The 15842-nt window shown below is 38.3% G+C and overlaps 1 protein-coding gene across 1 annotated transcript in view; it reads right to left on the reverse strand.

Annotated features, from left to right (window-relative positions):
* Positions 1 to 3604: 3604 nt before the first annotated feature.
* The window catches only part of LOC149848326 (iron-sulfur cluster co-chaperone protein HscB homolog), a 36654-nt gene continuing 24416 nt past the window's right edge, over positions 3605 to 15842 (reverse strand). The window contains exons 8-9 of the mRNA XM_090004002.1: positions 5926 to 6027; positions 3605 to 3967 (exon numbers count right to left, since the gene is read on the reverse strand). The gene's annotated coding sequence lies outside the window, so the exon portion shown is untranslated. The remainder of the gene's footprint in view (positions 3968 to 5925; positions 6028 to 15842) is intronic.

Raw genomic sequence — 15842 nt, forward strand, 5'->3', positions numbered from 1 at the left:
CCATTTTCATGTATTATCAAAATGTGGTGTTGAGGATGGGGTTGCCAAAAATATCTTGAGAACATTGTTTACACGTAACTGCCAATTCCATTATCAACGAGGGTTTTCGCAACACCACTACTCCCAAACAGCAGAGAGCATTGAGGAAACTGCAATACACCTAGTGATGACGGGTACTATCTATCCTGAGATGCTTGAATCAGACTCAGGCCTAGGGTTGCCGGCAACTCCATTTGCATGTTAGAAACCCGTTTCTACGAATACAAATATACAATTATTAGGACATGAAACCTAACATTTTGGAAACTTGTGTGGGAAACTCATTGGAAATACGTTTCCCATCGTAGAAAAATCATATTTATGAGTTTTTCATGCATTTCACTTAAATAAGAAAACTTTTTCTATAAAAAAAAAGTTGAGACATGTCTTATTTACATTTATTAATTACTTACTTTTTAAAGGTCGGGGTAGGCCTAGGAAGACTTGGATGTAGATGATAGGAAAGGATATGAATGCTTTGAACCTCACCAAGGACATGGCATTGGATAGAAATGATTGGAGGAGAAGGATTCATGTGGAAGACCCAGAATGATTTTCTTTGTTGGTTCATATCGCCGACCCCAATTGTTTTGGGATGAAGGCGTAGTTGTTGCTGTGTTGTTTTCGAATATGCGTGTGCACACACACACACATTTCCCATTTTACATGAGTCTACGAAAGTTGTGCCCCATTTCCATTTCTCAAGATGTTTCTAATTTTAGTTTTCCTTCCTGGCAATCTAAGCAAAACCAACTTTTGTTGGCTTTGGCCAGGCCCAGGTCTAATCAGGCTGAACTACAGGCAGGCTGGGTCGAACCATTTAAGTTCGACTAGTTAACAGGCTGGGTCAGGCCAAGCTCCATTGACTTGTCACCTTATTCTTTCCTGAATCCAGCACAGAGACAATTTTTACGGGCCGGACATTATTAGAATGTCACAGCATCAAGCGATTGATCTACATGAGACAACAGTTGTACACCCAATTGATCTGCATTATTTTTTTTTTTTGATATATGAGATACATGAACATAATATAAACTACCTATATGAGCCGACAAGGGAACACTCACTGTTTAATTGCTCACTCAAGACTGTGTACCTTAATGTATGGATAAAAAGCCATAGATCACATATGTTGGGCTACAACAATGGTTAAAAACACCTAACTTAGATAGGTTAAGGGCTACCAAGAAAAGAATTCCAATAGCTAAATGAAGGCGTGCAATGTCTGTTAGCCATAGACCACTTGTTTCTGGAATCCTCCGTGAAAAGTAAGAAATTTTGCATATTTTGATCAATATGGATTGAGTCACTGGATCGAATTGGGCATATGCTAGAAGGAAGACTCGAACCTCGATTTATGTGAAAACATATGTTCTCATTTGAGCTATTCCAGCTCATCTCTAACCGTGGGACTCTCCACAATCCTCTAACTGAGCACAAAAAATGCTCTGCCTTTTTTAAGTGCCGTGGCCATGATCTTCATTTATAGGCATTCTTGAGGATTGAATTTAATCCACCACTAATTAGAGATAGTGCTTCATAAAATTCAATAACCTGCTCCATAACCATTCTTTGGGTTATGCACAGTTCATAAAGCCATATAATTATTCATAATGAGCTTAATGAGCCACCAATCTTGTGGAACAAAAGCTGAATCCCCAACTACCTTATAAAAGGGGTGTTGGCAATTTGTCCAATATCTTATAAAGTTGCTGCTACTTCGTTTCCTGCATTGCCTGCTTCAACCAATCGCATTCTGCTTGTGAAAAATAGAAACATAGTTTATTAAATTAAGGCTGATGCCAGTGCCCTGTGGAGTGAAGGAGAGATTTTTATACTTATGGGAATCCAATGTTACTAGCCCTTGGATCAGCAGATTTCGCTTGGGATGACTCTTTATATCATCTTATTGAGAGCCCAACCCCTCTTCTACTTTTTATTTATTATTTATTTTGCAACTCCTCTTCTACTTTTGAAATAATGTCTGACACAACGGATTCTCTGGTTGCGTTTAGTCTAGCGGGTTTTCTTGCATTCGTTTTTCCTCATCTATCTCAACATATGCCCGGAAGTCAGCCGCCACATTACGGATGTGAATTCCGAAGAAAAAAAAAAAGTTCAGCCCAAAGCCCGATCCGGGCTGTTAGCCCTGCCCATCAATTGATGAGCCGGGCTTTGATCGGGCCGGGCCGGGCCGGACTGGCCTGTGCCCACCCCTAAACAGGAGGCAGCCAATGTGTGGACTGTAAACCAAAGGAACTAAAAAAAACTTAATATATATATATATATATGACCAAGAACCTTATCAAGGATGCCAGTATCTAAATAGGCTTGCCTTCTTACAATGTAAGCTCTGGATAGTCCACCAAACCCATTCTTATAGGTATTCAGTGGCGAAAGGAACAAAGTACACCTTGGCAGCAGTGGGATTCAGTCTGCCATAATTCATCCCGAGCATCTTCGCACCCCTTATTGGCCAGGTCAATTCAACCTCTTAAGGTAGTTTTTAAAAATTTATTGAAAATACACTTAAATTTTTTGCGTTTAGGATGTTATTTGTAGTTGGCCAAACTGCATAAGGACACGCATTTGAGATGTGTAATGAGGCTTTTGCATTGAAGGTGAAAGAATTTGGTCTTTCTGTTTTCTTCTTTGTGCTTGGTTGGTTGTTTGGCTCTCTAGCTATCTGATGGTCTGATGGAAACTCAAACTGCTTGTTTATTTCTATTGGATGCAAAGATTGGTTATGGTTCCAGATCAGTCTCTAGCTGCTGCTGGACTCTTTGACTGAGACCAACCAACCTGGACTCCGCCCAAGATTGAGCCTGGTCAAGGTCAAGGGCAGCTATTTCCAATGACCAAGCTAGGATATTGGCTTGATTTGGTTACGGCTGAACCTAACACGGTCAAACGCAGCCATAGTATTTATAGGAGCAAGCATGGTTAAGCCTTTTAGGCTTTTGGTACTAACATCTCAATGATTCCCTTGCAAATTGATCCAACTCTGCAACACATTTGGTGATTTCAGAAGTTTATGCAAAACTTGGAAGCTGCGGGTTTTTGTAAAGTACATTAGGTGAAGGATGCTTTGGGTTCCCATTAACTGTTCACAAGAGGCAGCTCCATGTTTTCTTTGTGCTTTCTATCACACTCGCGACCTTTTGGTGTACAAGGTGAGTGCGATGACATCAGATGTAAACAGCAAGTGACACCATGCAACCTGCTTCCCTCTTGTGCTGTCTGCCTCTTTTGCTTATTTCTGTAGCTAGTGTGTGAGCCTGAATCTAGGATGCAATTGTTGCATATTCACTTTCATATTCGTACATCAATGTCTACCGGGATACTAAGGATGATTAAGCTGAGAACCAGATGATAGAAAAAGTCGTAGCTCATACGAAGGAACGAATACACTAATGGCTTATGATCCAGGCTTCGAAGATCTGAAGCTCAGGAAACCAAGTAGCCCTCATGGCTTTGCTGCACCCGTTCATGGATTGGAACATGATCCCAATTGAGGATTAAAAGTACGGAGTCAAAAGGTGAACTTAGATTCACTCCACATAAAATCAAGAAAATCAAATAACTTAATAAGTGAGGGCATAAAACTGCAAGAATTGTGCATTGTTCTACCAAAGTACAGACAGGTTTGCTTGTGACCACATAACGATAACATTGTAAAGAAGAATCACAGGGGCATGTTTTGAATAGCTCCAGAGACTATCCATGGGAGAGGTTATTTTACTTATTCGGTTAGCCTTCAATAGAAACTCGACAAGAGCTGTGTGCAATGGGCTTAATTAGATTACCAACATTTTTCGCAGCAAACTGAAGAAAGCCTCTAGGATTGGTAATGCAGGGCTGGCTCCTCTCTCTGTGATCATCAGTGTGTCGCATTGGCAAACATGAGTGTCCCCTTGTCTTTATCCTGAAGCAAAAGAATAACATGCATCTTAAAGTTGAGCTGCAGTAAATTTTTTGACAGCAGTTGCGAATAACGATCAGTTATGCCTGATACCAGGAATGAAAAAAAAGAGAAGCTTAAGTCTATACAATTCTCAAAAAGGAAATCTGGAGACATATTGGACTAAATCATGAGGCTCGTAAACTATGTAAAAACAGGAATTCTGTATATGAGCTCCAAAATGGCCTTACAGTTCAGATAAATTAGCCACAAGCAAAGAAAGTTAGGCTTATGAAGACAGAACCTTTTACAATAGTTTATTTTGGTTTTGTATGATCATGTTTCCTGAATTGCTGAAAATATATTTTTACACTTAAAAAGGACCATACCAGTAAAGTCTCATACTCTTCTCTAGCTTAAGCAAGATCACCAGCAATCAACCCTCTAATTTGTGCTATTTGTAAACAATAAAAAATATAATCTACTAATTAAGCTCTACGTACTTACAATTATGCATGACTATCTTTGTCTTAATCTTTTACTCTTAACACCACAGGATCATCACACATGTACTCAGTGCATATCAAGCACTCATGTCATTCAAGCTCCAGTAGATAGGAGGGAAAAAAAGAAAAAAGAAATTTGTAAGAAGACATTAGTCTCTTCAATTTCATCCAAATTTTCAGCATTTGAAATTTTACTCAATGCCATTAGACATCTATATTGGACACCATTATATAATAAAATTGGGGATACTACACTAAAGTATATCATCTTCTGCAATTTCAAATACTACTTCACGTTGCCCAAGTCCTAGAGTAAACAAACTCGTGGGTATAACAATTCTCTCTTTTTGTTTATCATATGCATGAGGCTGATTATCATATTCTCCGCTTCTAGTGGTCTAGCAGTATGCAGATCTGGAAGCAACTCCTTTTAAGTGTTCTGTTGCAAATACTTTCATTAACCCTTGGGAGCTGAAGCCAAAATGTGGGAAGCGGGTCAAGAAGTATAATTGTCATGTTCCCCATTTTGGGTTTTTCTTGACCAAGGATGCACAATCCAGGCACCTATAATTCAAAACTTAAAACCATGTTCAGTCACCCAATGTCCACAATGCTTTTGAAAGCTAAAAATGATGCAGCTGGGGGTTGGACTGGCGCATATGAACCAGATGCTTCAGTGCTCAGTTGGGCAGGCTGTCCTCTAACCAGTGGAATCTTAAGTTCTGACTGATCACGTGAGCAAGTCACTGTGCAAAGATGCAGAAAGAGGATCTGAACTCCTAACGATGAATGACAGTGGAGAAACTAATAGTATTACGCTAATGCTGTGCTATTTTGGGGAAAAGATATTGCCAAATGTTCACTCACAAGGAACACCGATAGACATCTAATAATGTCAAGAATGATAATTGAGATTCTGGGGTAATAATGTAATACATAACCAACTAATTTGCAAGAGAAAAGCATAAAGAATGCACACAAGCATGTACAAAGTCTAGACAGTCTTGATAACTGAGGCAATAGTAAGTGAGAAAGCACATTCTCAGGGCTATCTTAGGAAAATGTTGGGTGGAATGAGAACTCTTAGAGTGCAGTCAAGGGCCAAGATGAGAATGTAGAGATAATAGTATTTGCAAATAAGGAGAAAAAATGCTAAAAGATATTTTGGAGGAACATCAAATTTTCAATTTTTTTTGGATTTATAACCCAAAGAAACCGCACCCGGCACAAAGACCTGGTCACGGTAGCTCAGGCTCCCATACCTATGGTCGTCATGCCGGCAGCGTAAAACTCCGAGGCTAGGACCCCTGCCCCCCAGGCCTATGCTATGCGTTGGCTTGCGCAGAGGGGTGGCGCCCATGAGAATCGAACCTTGACTGCCCGTCTAGAAGCCAAGACCCCACCCCACTATGCCAACACCCCCTTGGGGCATCAAATTTTCATTTGAAAAAGATTTTTGGACATAATGAGTAATACCTGGAAAGATCACCAGCCAACTGTGACAAAATCCCAGCAACAAATTCATCTCTAGCATCAGTTGTACCTATATTCATTGAACTTTAATCTGCTACGCTCCCACTGAAATCCAACAAGGTTGGAAGATTCAAATATAAGTGTTGCAAATGCCTGTGAACTTAACAAAATGGTTCATACAGAAAGGGAAAGAGTTACCTCAACAATATTCAACATAAGAAAACAAGTTCTAAAGTTGTTTCATAGTTCATTTGATCATCCATCTCAAAACAAATTGAGGGCATTATAACCAACTAAAACATGTGAACATTTAGTTTGCTTTTGATTTCTGTGTATCTCTAAGGAGATCTGCGGACATGCGGATCAAGCGCGGGAGCCCACACCTTGATCCTACCTCCATTCAAATGGAGGATCTTAGATCTGAAAGCCTAGGGTCCTCGTTTTAGGCCCTCCCAAATCCGTCAATTTAAAGTCCGACGGTGGAGGGTAGGACTAGAGATCCTCGGATCTCAGATGTGATGATCTCTGGTCAAGATCCCTTGGATCTAAGATCTAAGAGATACAAACACACCTTTATTTACTTTAGTTGAAGCAGAATTAAAGCCGACAGACAGCAAACTTACCACATGCCGATATATATTTAACTAATCACAACATGCTTTTTTGTACATTTGGATTGTTGAATAAGCCGATATGTGAATAAAGCCTATATTGTCAAAAAGATGCAGGAAATGCTTTTCTGTTACTAAAACAACGGTGTAAACATACAATCTATGCCAATATTGACAATAGAGCAGATCAACTGGTGAATACATAGCCAAGATGCGATAAAGAAATAAAGAAATAAAGAAATCAAATCCCTGAAGATACATAAAGATAATTACTATTGAAAGTCTACGTAATATAGTGTAGCATAAAGTTATGTAAAGTACCTTTATTAGGCCATTATGTACAACCCTATAATAAAAGGTGTATACTAGTCTTTTTAGGCTTTTTGTTTTGAAGTCTCAAGGGGGTCGACCCTTTTAATGTGTAGAAGGCTTCTCATTCGTAACATTGAATATATGAACATTGGTTTCTCTCCTTCTTTTGTTGAGTCTCCTCTAACCCTAATCTCTCTCTCTCTTTTTCTATTGGATTTCTAACATGGTATTAGAGCCATGAAAAAAGAGATTAGAGAAGACTTGTGAAGGTGAATCGGACTTTATTCTGGTTTGCACTGAAGCTTGCGCAGAGGGCTCCTGACATCACCATTGTCTGTATGATCTTGCTGCTTTGGTGCATCTGAAGGTTTGGGTTGGCAGTTCCTGATTTTAGATGTTCACAGAATAAAAAATCACTATCATCAGCCTTGATTTGGATTTTTGGGAGATTTTACAAGCATTTTTTCTGAGTTATGGTTTCTTGGTGACTTTTCTTGGTGACTGTTTTCATTTTCTGAGCATATCAGTCACATCAGTGGGTTTTAAACCCTGGTTAGACTTTTTTGTATCGTTTTTGTGTTGGAAATCTCCTAGAAGTGGTATGATGCAAGTATTTGCTATATTGGGTGAAATTTATTCTCTTTTGGAAGTCTCTCTTTAGTGGTAACTAGTTTTTCATACACTATTTACATTGTTTTCAGCTCTGGGCATCAATCTTGGCTGCAGTGATAGTGATCAAATTTCATTACTTTCACCTGTGTGCAAGAAATTTCTGCTGTGCTGGTTGTGATTTGCAGTATTGGGTGTAAATCTATTATGTCTCTTGTATATTTTGGTAGTTGTTCAGCAGGTGTTTGAAGGTTTTGGAAGCTTAGTCGTGCGATTAGAGGTCTTGCTGCTATCTTTTTGTGTTGCTTTTGGAAGAATCTCTATAGTCTGCCAAATTATTACTTTTCTTGATAGTCTTTTTGGTTTGGTTGCTGCTATATCGTTAATCTTGCAGGAAATATTCTTGGGTGTGAAGAATATTTGGGCTTGTTGTATGCATCCGCGTGGTGATTTCTTGAGATCCACTGCTGGTTATATGCTACAGTAGTAGTTCTTGAGTGTAGAGCTTGTTTTTTATAAGATAGCCTGTTGTGGAACCCATTGGGTTCTATTTTTCTGTTGTGGATTTGTATTGCATGCAAGTTGAACTGTAATTTGGGGGTTGTGTGAGTCATGGAGAATGAGAAGATCCAAATTGTTCCAATAAAGTTAAATGGAACTAATTATGCATATTGAGCTGATTTCCTTAAAGCAGTAATTGTGGAGAAAGGTTTGGAAGGTTACTTGGTTCAAAGTCAAAACCCAAGGTCTCTAATGAGGGATTTGATAAGTCTATAAAGGAATGTATTATAAACAATGCAAAAGTCAAGGCATAGATTCTCGGGTCTCTGGAACAGAGAATTGCCATGAATATTTTCAAATTTCGTGAGGCAAAAGAAGTTTGGGTGTATCTCAAACAAGTTTATAGACAATAGAATTGGGCAAGGCGTTATCAACTCACTCAAGAGTTAAGTATGCGCCAAGAAAACAAATTCATTGAAGAATTTTATTATGATATGCAGAGAAACTGAGATGCTCTTGCTCTTATGGAGGGTTAGAAAAAGTATGAAAAGTGTACTAAGTATGAGTCTTGTACATCATGCCAAACTTGTCAGGGGATTCTTGATCAGCACAACGCGACTGACAAAATTATTGAGTTCTTTATGGCTCTTAGTGTTAAAATATATGTAATCTCATATTACTCCTCATCATACCCGATAAGGGGTAGCTCTGTAATTCTGCCCAATAGGGGCATTTTAGCCTTTTTGTATTTTTTCTATTTCTTTTCTTTTCTTTTTTCATATTTTTTCTTTTTCTTTTTTTAATGTAAAATCCATTTAATGCATTGGGCATTGGGGGGCCCAACGAGTCCTAGTTGGGCCTCCCAATGCAACCTCTCTCTCACTCTTTTCTCTCCCTCCCTCTCATTCCTTTTCTTATAAATAGAGGAATAATCCTCTATGAGTTGTATTGCTTTTAGAAGCCCTTTACTTGCTTTTATAATATTTTTATGTTTGCAGGCCATTGTTGGCTTTGTGTATGTCCATTGTGGACTTGTTCTTTGCATTTTACATGTGAATGTCCATTATAGGACATTGTGTTTATTTCCGCTTATTTCATTACATGGTATCAGAGCATGGTTTGTGCTCTTGATTCTTGCTATAGCTAGTTGATTAGTTATAGTTTACATATTATATCCATCTTTCTTGGTTTGTCTCTACTCATCCTTTCTTAAGTTAAGATGGAAGTAGAACAAAAGATTGATCTCTCTTTTAAGCTTAATGGTATCAACTATTTGATGTGGGTCGCCGCCATGGAGAACAATCTCAAGGGTAAAAAGTTTTGGGGATACGTTATGGGTACTATTCCGGAACCACAACTCCAACTCACAAAGATGGATGGTGATCAAGAAAAAACACTTGAAGGAAATGCTCGCATGAAAGCCATTGAAGATCACCAATCTAAAGTTGAAGATTGGGAAAGCAAACATGCAAAGATTCTTGCATGGTTCATGAACAATGTGAAGCTCAAGATTAGCGTCAACATTGCTAAATTTCGAATGGCAAACGAGACATGGTTCTTTATGAAAGGTATGTATACTCAAAAGGACCTTGCTAGACAATTCTTCCTCCAAGAAAAAATTTGTACCATTAAGCAAGGAGAAATGGGAGTAAGAGATTACTTTAGCACTCTTGGACCCTTGTGGGATGAGTTGTCTCTCTTAGAACCAAAATGGGTTTCTAGTGAAGATGTTGAATTAAGAAGGGAACAAATGAAAAAAAAAACACTTTTTCCAATTTCTACATGGGCTTAGGCCCGAATATGAACAAGTTAGATCTTCTCTACTTCATAGATTTAAGCATCTTATGTTGGAAGATGTTATAGCCGAAATATGCCAAGAAGAAACTCGTCTTGGCATGATTAAAGAAGGAGATGAAGTTTTGGCCGTGTCTGAACCCGACAATCATGTGAAAGTTTACAAGCCTCCACACTTTGGAAGGCAAGGTAACTATAATGACAACTATAGAAAAGCTATTTGTCATCATTGTCAAGAACCGGGTTATATAAGACCTAGTTTCCCTAAGCTAAATGAAGCTCCCAAAAGCAAGGTTGCTTCGGTTGAAGAAACCACTCAAAAGAAGGAAGAGCCTATCAAAGGGAAAGAATCATTCTCTCTTGCTCAACTATTGGAGGCACTTCAAATGCTACTCAAATCACCATTAACTTCGGGTGCCGCCATCGCTTCCTCTTCAACTCCAGGTATGTCCTCTTGGATCCTTGATTACGGAGCTTTCTTTCATATGACCCCTTATGAGAATGAGTTATCCGAATTATGTAATAACTCAAAAACCTCTTATGTTTCAATCGCCGATGGCACATCTTTACAAGTCAAAAGTTTTGGAACATTAATTTTTTTCAAAAATTTCTTTGTTTCAAATGTAAGGGTGGTTCCCCAACTTAATTTAAACCTTCTTTCTGTTTCTCAAATATGTGATCATGAATGTGAAATCTCCTTCTCAACTAAGGGTTGCTCTATACAGGATCTCCGGTCCGAGAAGCAGATTGGGCAAGGCCATAGGAGGGGAGATCTCTATTACATGAGTAACTTGAAACTTTTCACCAACTCTTTTTGTAACTATGTCCAAGATAAAAATATTGAAACTTGGCACCAAAGACTTGAACATCCAAGTTTCTCAAAAATGTACCCCTTTCCTTTTGGAAAGAAATTTTGTAATGAGAAATATTTTGTTTGCAAGAATTATATTTTTGAGAAAATGCAAGCCACTTTTTTTCCAAATAGAACTTTTGTGTCCAAAAGGCCTTTTGAGTTAGTTCATTCGGATGTTTGGGGCCCTTCTCCGGTCATATCGAAAGGAGGATACTCCTATTATGTTACCTTCATTGATGACTACACTAGATATGTATGGATTTATTTTTTCAACCTAAAATCTGATGTCTTTGCCTTTTTTAAGAAATTTCATATGATAGTCAAAAATCAATTTTTAAGCAATATCTCTACACTTAGATCCGATTCGGGTGGAGAATATTTATCAAATGAATTTCTAAATTATTTAGAAACAAATGGAATTTGCCATAAAAAAATCTTGTCCTAAAACTCCTCAACAAAATGGTCTAGCCGAAAGAAAACATAGATACATTTTGGAAACCACTAAGACACTTCTTATTTCTAAAGAAATTTCAAAAAACTATTAGGCCGAAGCCGCTTTAACATCAACTTACTTGATAAATAGAATGATATCTTCAACCTTACAAAATACATCTCCATATGAAAAACTATTTGAAAGAACACTCGACTTTAATAGATTAAGAATTTTTGGGTGTAAATGTTTTGTTCTTTCACATAAAAGAGATAAATTATCTCCTAAAGCTATTGAGTGTGTTTTCTTAAGATATGGAGAAAATAAAAAAGGTTTTAGATGCTTCGACCTCAAAAATAACAAATTATATGTTTCTAAAGATGTAACCTTCTTGGAAAATGAAAATGGGTTTGAGAAAACTAAAGATATTGATGAAAGCGAATATGCTTTCTTGTTTGATCTTTTTTCTCAAGAAGAGGTGATTTCTAATGATGTGTTGAATGACCAAGAGGATATTCCTCTTAACAATATTGAAAACGAGAGTGATGTCATTGAAAATAGACCAATTCAAACCTATGTTAGGCGTGGTCAACAAGTTCCTATAAATGCCTTAGAAAAATACTCTCAAGGTTCCAACATAGAAGAAACCTCTTTAAGAAGATCGGTCTGAGTGACCAATCCTCCAAGCAGATTTGTTTCCTATGAGTCTCTAACACCAAAATATAGGTCTTGTTTAATTGCGCTACACTCATTTCATGAACCATCTCATTATAATGAAGCCAAGAATATTCCTCGGTGGGTTGAAGCCATGAACTTAGAACTTAGTGCTCTTGAAAAGGCAAAAACTTGGGAAATAACCTCATTACCCACTGGAAAGAAATCTATTGGATGTAGATGGGTCTTTAAAATCAAGACTAAAAGTGATAGGTCATTAGAACACTACAAAGCCCGGCTGGTAGCCAAAGGATACTCTTAAGAATATAGTATTGACTATGAGGAAACTTTCGCTCATGTAGCTAGAATGACTAGTGTTAGGACACTTATGGCGGTTGTGTCTGTTAAAAAATGACCTATTTATCAATTAAATGTTAAGAATGCATTTCTAAATGGAGAATTAAATGAACAGGTTTATATGGAACCTCCACCAGGAGCATGTATTGGAAAAGACAAAATTCTTAGACTTAACAAAGCATTGTATGGATTAAAACAAGCCCCAAAGGCTTGGCATGATAAATTTAGTAATGTAATGACAAGTTTAAATTTTCGTTCATGTTATACTGACACTACTTTGTTTGTGAAAAGTACAGGGTCTTCAGTTGTTATTCTCTTGCTTTACGTCAATGATATGATAATCGTTGGAAGTGATGAGTAGGGAATTAATGATATTAAGAAAGTTTTAAAAGAAAATTTTGACATGTCTGATCTTGGATTCTTAAGATATTTCTTAGGTATTGAAGTGGCGTACTCTCCCAGAGGATACATTATCTCTCAAATGAAACTTGCAGCTGACATTTGTTTAAAGTCTGGCATCTCGGATGAAAAGAAGACAGAAACCCACCCCTGAGGTTATCGATGCAAAGTTAAGATTGGAAGATGAAACTCCTCTTGAAGATCCCACTCCCTATCGACAACTTGTTGGGTCTCTGACTTACCTATCCATCACTCGGCCAGACATAGCTCATGCAGTTCACTGAGTCAGTCAATTTCAACATGCACCTACAACCGTGCACACGAGTGCGGTCTTAAGAATCATCAGATACATTAAAAATACTATAACTAAGAGAGTTTTTCTTTTCTCATCTTCATCACTTGATTTAATTGCTTATACTGATGTCGATTGGGGAGGTCATACTAATGATAAAGTCTCAACTACTAGTTTATGTGTATTTTTAGGTGACTATGATTTCTTGGAGATGCAAAAAGCATCACAAAGTATCATTGTCATCAACGGAAGCTGAATATCGTGCAATGACCACTACAACCATGGAGCTCGTGTGGCTTAGAAGTCTCCTCAGTGATATGGGCATAATCATCTCTATACCTTCGAAGATGTGTTGTGACAATAAAAGCGCAATTTATATCGCAAGCAACCACACCTTCCACGAGCGTACTAAACACATTGAGATGGACTGCCACTATGTTCGTGATGAATATCTAAGAGGAACCATAACATTGTTGTACGTCACATCTGAGTACTAGTTGGCAGACTTCTTCACCAAAGCTCTTACTGCTCCTCAATTCATGTTTCTTCTCAACAAGTTTTCGATCATGTCCCCGTAAAGCATGAGGGAGGGTGTTAAAATATATGTAATTTCATATTACTCCTCATCATACCCGATAAGGGGTAGCTTTGTAATTCTGCCCAATAGGGGCATTTTAGTCTTTTTGTATTTTTTCCTTTTCCTTTTCATATTTTTTATTTTTCTTTTTTAATGTAAAATGCATTTAATGCATTGGGCATTGGGGATCCCAACTAAGAATCGTTGGGCCCCCAACGGTCACAAATGTGACTGTTGGGGGCCCAACGAGTCCTAGTTGGGGGCCCAACGAGTCCTAGTTGGGCCTCCCAATGCAACCTCTCTCTCACTCTTTTCTCTCACTCCCTCTCATTCCTTTTCTTATAAATAGAGTAATCCTCTATGAGTTGTATTGCTTTTAGAAGCCCTTTACTTGCTTTTATAATATTTTTATGTTTGCAAGCCATTGATGGCTTTGTGTATGCCCATTGTGGACTTGTTCTTTGTATTTTACATGTGAATGTCCATTATAGGACATTGTGTTTATTTCTGCTTATTTCATTACACTTAGACCTAAGTTTGATGGAACAAGAAGTGCCATTTTGCATGGCTCTCACTTACTATCTCTAACTCAAGTCATTGCACAATTAATTGCAGAAGAGACCAAGATAAAGTCTCTTGGATCATTTCCTTCAGAGGATAATGCTATGATTGTGCCTAGATAGATGGGTGCCAGATTTGGAGGCAGAGGTGGTGGTAGGACGGGAGGACGAAAGGAGATAGGATTTGGTAGAAGAGGTGACCTTAGTTTTGTTCAATGTCACTATTATGAGGGCTTTGGTCATATGAAGAACTATTGTCCCATTCTCAAAAAAAAGAAAGGCAGTACATATGTAGTTTCTATTGAGAGTGAGGGTGTAATGCCTAAGGATGAGCAATTAGGCGATTCTTCAGCAGTTGGCAGTAAAGTGATGGGTAGTGGGCAGATTTAAAGGCCAAAGCAGGTACAACAGGAGGTTTAACATTAGATCCAGCAACTGTGGCTTCTTGATCAGTCAGTCGTTGGTCATTCTACCTCTATCACTCCTACCTCCTCTGGTACTACTTTCTCAGGTATCTTCAGTCTTTCCTCTGGTTGGTTAATAGACACTTGGGTTTTGTGTCATATGATCGACGAGAGAGGAGAGAGAAGCTCTGATGGCTGCAAAAGAAAAACCCAATAGGGTCGGCTGTTCTTGCTTTACATTAAGTATTCACATGTACAAAAATTAGGGTACGAAAATACCCATTACATACAATACTAAAATTACAACATGCCATTAATGAGCATGTGTTTAAATAGATAAAACGAATTGGGTCTGAATCTCAGGGTCCAGACCCAGTCGTGAATGACGACGTCTTTTAACCCTCCCTCAAGCTGTACATGGTTTTGAACCATGAACAACTTGCCCTTTAACATCCAAAATCTATCCCTGATAAGTCCTTTTGTAAACAAGTCAACAACCTGATCAGCAGTCCGAACGTATTCTAGTTCAATTTTCTTTTCTTCGACCTTTTGTCTTACAAAATGTTGATCAATTTCAATATGCTTAGCACGACTGTGGTAGATAGGATTGAATGACATGTTGATAGCGCTTTGATTGTCATACAAGAGAACACTTTTAGAAATCGATTCTCCTACTTCTGTCAACAGGTGTCTGATCCATGTTACTTCGTCTGTAACAGCTGCCATTGATCTATATTCAGCTTTTGTGCTCAACCTAGCTATGGCCTTTTGTTTTCTACTGCTCCAGGAGACAAGATTTAAGCCAATGAAAACACAGTATCCTGAGACTGACCTACGCTCATCTGGATCTCCTGCCCAATCTGCATCTGTGTAAGTAAGAAGTTCATGCATGTGATGGTCATGCATACTCTTTCTGTACAGAAGACCATCTCCAATAGTTCCCTTCAAATATCGAAGAATGCGTTTAACAACTTTCATATGTCCAATATGCGGTTCATGCATGAACTGAGATACCTGGTTGACAAAATAGACAATGTCAGGCCGAGTGAAGGTAAGATACTGAAGCATTCCTACTATCCTGCAATATCCTGTAGGGTACTCATACAAATCTCCATCTTGGGAACTGAGTTTCTGAGGAAGTACACTGGGTGTGCTTAGAGGCTTGCAATCTGTCATACCTGCCTTGTTAAGAACATCAACCATATACTTATGTTTAGTAAGTGTCATGCCTTCAGGCGTCCTGTCAACTTCTACTCCAAAAAAGTATCGCAGCTTACCAAGATCCTTCATCTTGAATCTATGGTTCAGAAGTTCTTTAACCTGTTCAATATGTTCATTAGAGTTACATGTAATGATAATGTCATCAACATATATCAATAAGAGGGTAACTATATCTTTGCATTTAAATATGAAAAGAGAATGGTCAAGAAGAAACTGACTAAAGCCATATTTTTCAACTTCAAGCGAAAAACTTGCCTTTCCCCTGTGCCGTCCACCTTGCCTTTCCCCTGCGCCGGTGTCTCCCATTGCGCCATCCACCTTGCCTTTCCCCTGTGCACTCGCCGAT

The sequence above is a fragment of the Nuphar pumila genome, chromosome 1 (genome assembly GCF_984573655.1).
Source record: "Nuphar pumila chromosome 1, dmNupPumi1.hap1.1, whole genome shotgun sequence".
Classification (NCBI taxonomy): Eukaryota; Viridiplantae; Streptophyta; class Magnoliopsida; order Nymphaeales; family Nymphaeaceae; genus Nuphar; species Nuphar pumila.